Source organism: Pinus tabuliformis, chromosome 3_1 (genome assembly GCF_031772625.1).
Source record: "Pinus tabuliformis cultivar Carrire ecotype Pingquan chromosome 3_1, CPIR1, whole genome shotgun sequence".
NCBI lineage: Eukaryota > Viridiplantae > Streptophyta > Pinopsida > Pinales > Pinaceae > Pinus > Pinus tabuliformis.
In genome coordinates, this window is record NC_142301.1 from 892,750,991 (window position 1) to 892,758,670 (window position 7,680).

A 7,680-nucleotide genomic window follows, 5' to 3' on the forward strand; every position below is an offset into this window, starting at 1 on the left:
ACCAGGAGAAAGATACAAAAGGTGATACCAAAGTGCCAAAATTTACAATGTGTCCTTAAAATAAATGCACAAAGAATCCAAAACCCACATAGAATACATATTAAAAGAAATCTCTTCAAAGATTATGAGGGGGTACAAGTTCCTATCTAAAATTAAAAATGTTTGGAGGTCTATGGCCCCATAAACATGAATATATACGTGGTCAATCTGACCCTAAATATGATCTATTCACTTATTAGTCAATATTTGGCTCATTATAAGTGAATTCGTCTTGTCCAGAATTTCCTATTTATTATGTTTTCAGTCAATCATGAATGTTATCACCTCATTCAAGTCATCATCTCTCTATTTCCCTAGCTCCACCATCAATGCGATAAGACTCTGTAACTACCTATACAAACATTATAAAGATGGTGCTTCCACGTGGCTAGGTGATGAAACATGTTCATGAGCCAATTCACCCTCATAAATAGCCTCAACACCCCCATCAGCCTCCACTTCTCCTATGCACCTACAATGGCCAACCAAGACTTTGTGAGGTGACCTACCTTGCACAACATGCCCCATTCATCTAATAATCCCACTATATAATCCAGAACACAAAGACCAATTTAATTCAACCACCCAAATGTTGTATCTTTGTAATCAAATCCCGCTTCAAAAATCAACAAGATAAAAATTGTCAAAAATTACATTTGTTCCACAATTATCATTGAAGAAGCACCCCCATGATTACAATACTTCCCCTTGAATAGAGTACCCAAAGAAACCAAGGATAGAGGTAGTGAGCCTCAGATCTCAAACTACATCTCTCAACCCTAAGAAAATTTTGTGATAGATACGAGAAACAAATACCGCTAAAGATGACAGGGACCATGACGAATTCTTGAAAGTGTAAAGATGAGGAAACCCAAAAAGAACAGACGACCACCACATCCAAAATTCCATTTAGAAAGAAACTCCTAGGGCCTAGAGGCATAGCCATATTTCTTACTAAACAAGGAAGAGAATAAAACCACCCCATTTTAACTCCTACAGCAAGAAAATTTAGTAGTTCTCTTGTCCTCACCACGTCTCACCATCCAAAGGATAGTTCACCACCCTTCAACTCACTGAGGTGTCAAACCGTGCAAGTTAGCACACCATAATGACCAAAGCACAAGCCCCTATAGCTGGCATTATCCTTTCACTCTAAAGAAACCAATTGAATGAGCATGCATAGGTTAGCGGTCTATGCATAGTCAAATTCCCCTACCACCTTCCCAAACTCCGATATCCAGAAAAATCAACTTCTAAGAAAAAAGAATCGTTCATGCAATAATCTCATTCACATGTTTGTAGAAGCTTTTGGGTGTCCTACACAACTTGTCTATGGCCCCTGGCCCATCGATCCCCCATGTTTGGCCACACTCATCAATGTAAACATTAACCTTCATGTTATTTTAATTTTATAATATATAAAAAAATAATATATATATATATATCTATAATATATATATATATATATATATATATATATATATATATATATATATATTTCATTTAAGTTTATTAACTTATCAAAAAGTTTGAAATAAGTTAGTTTACAGGTAGTTATTTAAAACCTTTTGATAAGTTAATAAACTTTAATGATATATATATATATATATATATATATATATATATATATATATATATATATATTCTTTCCATGCGTCAACTCCAAACTAACTGAAAAAAGAACTGGATATCTCTTTCATTTTGAGTTACACGCCACTAAAATGTTTTAATCATAATTTTCTTATTCATTTACCAATTTAATATATATATATATATATATAATATATATATATATATAGTTGAAATCTGGATATTTATCTATACTACTACAACTAAGACACACAGACACACACATTCATGTCGTATGTCAACTCCAAGATAAATAAGGAAAAAATTACACATCTCCATCATTCTGAGATATGCACCGTTAAAATTTTTGAATCATTCCTTATAATTTTTTCAATTCTTTTGTATACAAAATACCAATCTTCCCTTTTTTAATATATCTTAAATTCTAATTCATATCAAATATTGAAGGAATTATAAATCTCCATGATGTCATTGAATTAGAAAGCGCAAATTTAAATGAAAAATATCCATCACTTTATTTATTTATTGTTTACACTGAATATGTTCTTGCCATCAATATTTTCTAAATGTCTCGTATGAAATATTATTAATTATTAAAGAAATTTAACATCTCCTTGATATTACTGAGTGGCAAAAAAAAAGTTTAACAAAGGGAAAAAAAATTATATTCAATTTTTTTCTCTTTATAAATGTTAAGTTGATATAAAATACCCTAATTTGGGTGGGAATTGATGGTTTTCTTGAATGCATTTATCATCACCATGCATTCACACGGAAAGTGGCTCTCATCCAACTTTAATATGCCCACTCAGTATGCTAATCCATTAATTTTCATGATGCCTAATCCGCTGTTCCATATCCTCTGTGTGATCTCCTTGTACTTAACAATAATGCATCATTCACTTGCTTGGTGTTGGAGAACATTATGTATGTCTAAACATTTCTTGGTTCTTTTGTCACCGAAGTTGTTCACGATTCGTCACTCACCCTATCATACTCTTATTTCCTTTCAAAAGAAAAGTTACAATTCCCTCAGTGATTCTAAATTCCTCCTCCTCATTCTCCCACTTAACACTATGGTTCAAGATGGTAGATGTGTAAGCAACGGAGGCAATGGATGTGATCATGATCGTCATCCCCACGCTGTAGATTTTGACGAAAAATTCTAATGTCTTCATTCCAAATATTCATGAAGGCATACCACACAATGTATCCTCCATGGAAGTTGATGAATTAAGGAACATAGGTGGCGGGCATTGGGCCTCAAAAGTTTACTAGCCGGATAGTTATGGAAGAAACAACAAGCCAAAGAAGCTTCCATAAGGAAGGTTTTTAATTCTAATGAATTAATAGTCTCCACGAATCTCTATGGGACCTTATCCACTCCTTCGACATCTCCTTCTCTCCTATCCCACTCTCCCATTCCCGCACTAGCTCCCAAGATGGCATAGACTCCCTTTCAATCTCACCCACTTCCCTTGGGGCCTTTCCCTTCGATCATGATTGATGATATGGAACTGAAATGTCAAGTGAGAGGGGCAGCTAATAAGGCAGCTAATAAGGCACAACCATAGCAAGCTTTGAGTTCTTATGGTTGACTTATCGTTGAGGAGGAGCCAGAAGATGCACTGGCACAATTGTGGCCCAATAGCACACTTGATGGCTCAACAACCTCCAAAGGAAGGAAAAATGTTTGAAGTGTCTTTTTGAATGACTTGTATTCTTAGCCCTAAGGAAAAGTCTCACAGGTTTTTTTGTATTACGATAACCAGTTATGTATGCTACTAACTTTGGATTTGTCCATGAAAAGATATTTCTTTTACCCTAGCTTTCAAGAAATGACCTATTGGTTTCCCCATGGTGGGAAGATGGTCCGAAATCTAGCTCCACCAGAAGAACCGACAATATTATGGTTGTGTAAATTTTGTACATCATTTTTACTAATATGAAGTTCTTGACATTCTTACAAAAAAGAATGTATAAAATTATTTTATTTAAGGTTCACACTGAAATATTTTATATATTATCAACATTAGAATATTATTTCTTGATATGTATAGAGTAGATATTGAAATATACTAGTTGGAATGAATATTCAAATATTTTATCCAATTTTGGTACTGAAATAATTTTAAATAAATGAATTACATATCTTCCCAATATTGAAAAGAAAAAAGACAACAATAATTTTTTTAATTATTTTATATCTCTCAAATTGAAAGAAAATTATGTTAGTTATTATGGACATTAAAATATTTTTTTATTTGCTTACTATTTAATATGAATATTAATTTAAATGTCATCTCAATTTCATCTTAGCTAGTTAAAGAATTACACATCTTCTTTGTACTAAAGAAATAAAAAGCAATTAAATATTTTTTATCATTATTATTAATTTGATGCTTTTTAATGTAAATACTTTTATTATTTTTTGATCTAATGTTGAGGCACAATATATATTCATACTCGAAAGCACTTATCAACGGAAAAATAAAATTTATTTGGTAGATTATGTAAGGAATATAGTCAAGCATATTGTGATAAATTTCAGTGGCCAACCAACAATTTTCTATTCAGGTAATAAATAACTATTTACATGGGAATATATTATCCATTAACACATTCAAAATAAATTGTAATTGGATGAATACAAGTTTTGTTGTTTTTTTAGCATTTTTTAAAATCAATTTTGCTTGAAATATAATAGAGAGTTTATAGAATACTAAAGGTTTTAATTCATTTATATATTCAAAGATTCATTTTAAAGTACAAGAAATCTCAATCAATCTTAAAAATATGTGATCTAATTTAAAAGAAAACAGCCAAAAAAAAATTACAATCTAAATTAATTTATAAAATATTTTAATATATTTATAAGTAAAATAAACATAAACTATAAAAAAGGTTATTATTAAAACATTGATATTAAGGGATTATTAAAAAAAATTATTTAAAAAAAATTAAAGAGTGGGAAAGTTATCATATTTTAGTTGTTAAAGTAAGATTACATATAGCCATCACATATTGCTATCTCTTTATACTACTGTCTTTTAATTCAGAGTTAGTCATCATTATTCATGGAAAGCCACATCAGCAGTAATTACATTGATGGTGGTTAGTAAGGCTTCATACTTGTTTTATAATTATCGTTAATTTTTTTTCTTATTATTTCTAATATTTATTTAAATATTATATCTTAAATTTTAATTATTGTCGTATATGATTAAGTTACATAAAGGATTTAATTTAACATAAAAACCCTAAAATTAATTTTATGTTATAAATACTTTTTTATTATCATTATTTTTATGTATACAAGAAACTAAACATAAGTAAATATTAATTCATAAAACTATAAATAATAATTCACTATTCAACATTAAATACATATTTCAAACTTTCACGGTTATCATTTATCATTTATCATTTTTAAGATAAAGAAAATCATATGAAAATTTTGATTTTCTTGAAAAAAACGATTTAAATGTAAAAATAAATATTATGTTATTAATATAAAATATTTATACATATTTTTAAATTTTAGCATAACTAAGATGTAAAATTGAAATAAAATGCTTTCATTTAAGCATTTTTGTGAATATATAATCATTATGTCAGTGAAACATAGAATTTTACGATAAAATTATGTAAATCTTATCACTCAACATTTTTGGGAGTTGTGTATGAAATCCAAACAAAATTGCCATATATGATTTTTTGTTCTAACTTTTCTATGTCTTTTTTTAATATATTTTAATTTACAAATTATTATTTTAAAAATACATTTTAATTTATAAATTCTTACTTTTGCTTATAGTCCTACTAAACCATAAAAAAAATAAAAAAAAATCAAAAATATGAAGTTTACATTTTTTTTTGACTTAGAGTTAATTAATTAATTTATAATAAAAGATGATTTGGTTGAAAAATTTCTCCATTGGAAAAGTGGAAGTGGAGACCTCCCTAAAATAGAAATAACTATGATGCATGAGTTTGTCGGAAACGCCTAAAAAGCCGGAGTGAAAGCGGTGTTGTCTAAAGTATATCCGTTGATCTGTAAAAAGCCAAAGAAAGCCTCCGTTGATCTGTAAAAAGCCAAAATATCCGCTGATCTGTAAAAAGCCAAAAAGCCAGAAATATCCACTGATCTGTAAAAAGCAAAGAAAGCGGTTGTCTAAAGTATATCCGCTGATCTGTAAAAAGCAAAGAAAGCGAGCGGAAGAAGTACAGAGAATCAAGCATAAATTTCGTTTGTGATATGTTTTCTGAGAAGAGCTTTCATTTGGGTGTTTGTTTTTTTGTGTCTTTGTGGAGAGTCTCCGTCCAAAATTTTTATGTTGACAGAAGAGGATGACAATGGATCTGGACCTCTGTTCGATGCAATTTTGATGATTTCTCTTTAATTAGCACAATGGATTTTGATGAATTCTATTTCTGTTCCAGAAGATCCTCTGCTACATCCAATCGATCGAGCTCTGTAACTGTTCCTGAAGATCCTCTCCTATTTCTTGATTCGGTTATTGATTTAGATATACGCTCTGTCCCTTTGTATGTATATATCAAAGTAAATTCATTTACAAATTCATTTATGATTTGATGCACAGGAACCACCAACCGCCAAGGGGAGAGTTGTTATATTACAATGCGCTCTTCTTGCTGCTGCTACGCAAACCCTCATTCTCCTTGTGCTATTCTGTTTCACTACTCCAAATTGGTTTCAGGTAGTCTGTTTATTTCCTTCCTCTATGTTTATTTAAATTAAATTTAATGTAATTTGTTCTTCTCATAAAGTTTCTATTTCATTTTCTTCAACTTAGTTTAACCTCCCTCGCCTTAATTGATTTTGATAATTAGTTCGATTAGGTTTCAATTCTATGTTGGCTTTCAAAATCACTTGTAAGATTTTGAGGGTCTCCCTTAGGTTCGTCTTCCGTATTAGTATAAAATCCATTGAGACGAATTTCAACAAACCGACCTAGGAAGCATGAGATCAGGAGACAATGCTTATTTTTGATGAAGCACAATAACTGTTCAATTACTATCCTTCATTGCCATTTTCGATAGATTTCAAGGAAACTGCACTAGCTCTGGCTGTATGGTGGCCCAGCATGTAAAACAATGACTTCCATCTTCATTTAAATCGTCCAGTTTCCAGTGAAGCCCGTAGGAGATCGAATCCTTCCTCCAGCTGTGCAACCCAGATTTTCGCAATTTCAACCAACCTAAGACTATCCTTCATTGCCATTTTCAATAGATTTCAGCGGCAATGTTTGGACCTCATCTCATCTCATCTTCTCGTCGGAGGAGATAAACTTCCATCTTCATTTAAATCGTCCAGTGAAGCCCGCAGGAGATCGAATCCTTCCTCCAGCTTTGCAACCCAGATTTTCGCAATTTCAACCAACGTGAACACTATCTTTCATTGCCATTTTCAATAGATTTCAGCGGCAATGTTTGGACCTCATCTCATCTCATCTTCTCTTCGGAGGAGATCAAATCCTTCGTCGAGGAGTTTCTAGTGAAGTCCGTATAGAAAAAAAATCAGAGGAGATCAAATCCTTGGACTACGGACTAAGAGATTGTTTCATCGTTTCTATTTCTATTTCTGACAAGGGGATCAAGTTCAGCAAAATCTAATATCACCCAAATCTGAAGGGTTGTCAAATTGAAAGCAATCCATCTATCAATGCCACAAAATCTGTACTACCTAACCAAATAAATAGTGGGCTATTCATCTATAATTGTGAGATTTCCTTCCCGAATCATCCCTTTCCAGTTGACTATCTATTCTGTTCGGAAAGACGCCGATGCACTATCCCGTTAGTGTTTGTTTTGGAAATATGTAGTTTAATCTTTTACAAATAATGTAGTATAAGACACAACCCATCATTTAACGTCAAATAATGGCGTGATTGTCAAGTTGTGCTATTTGAATTTTTATTGCATTCAAGGACCTATGAACTTCAAACATTAAAAATGAACTTCTTGTTTACGGAACATTTGAAACGCTCCCTCTTCTTCCAGCCTTGTTTTTTGCATTTATGGATAATT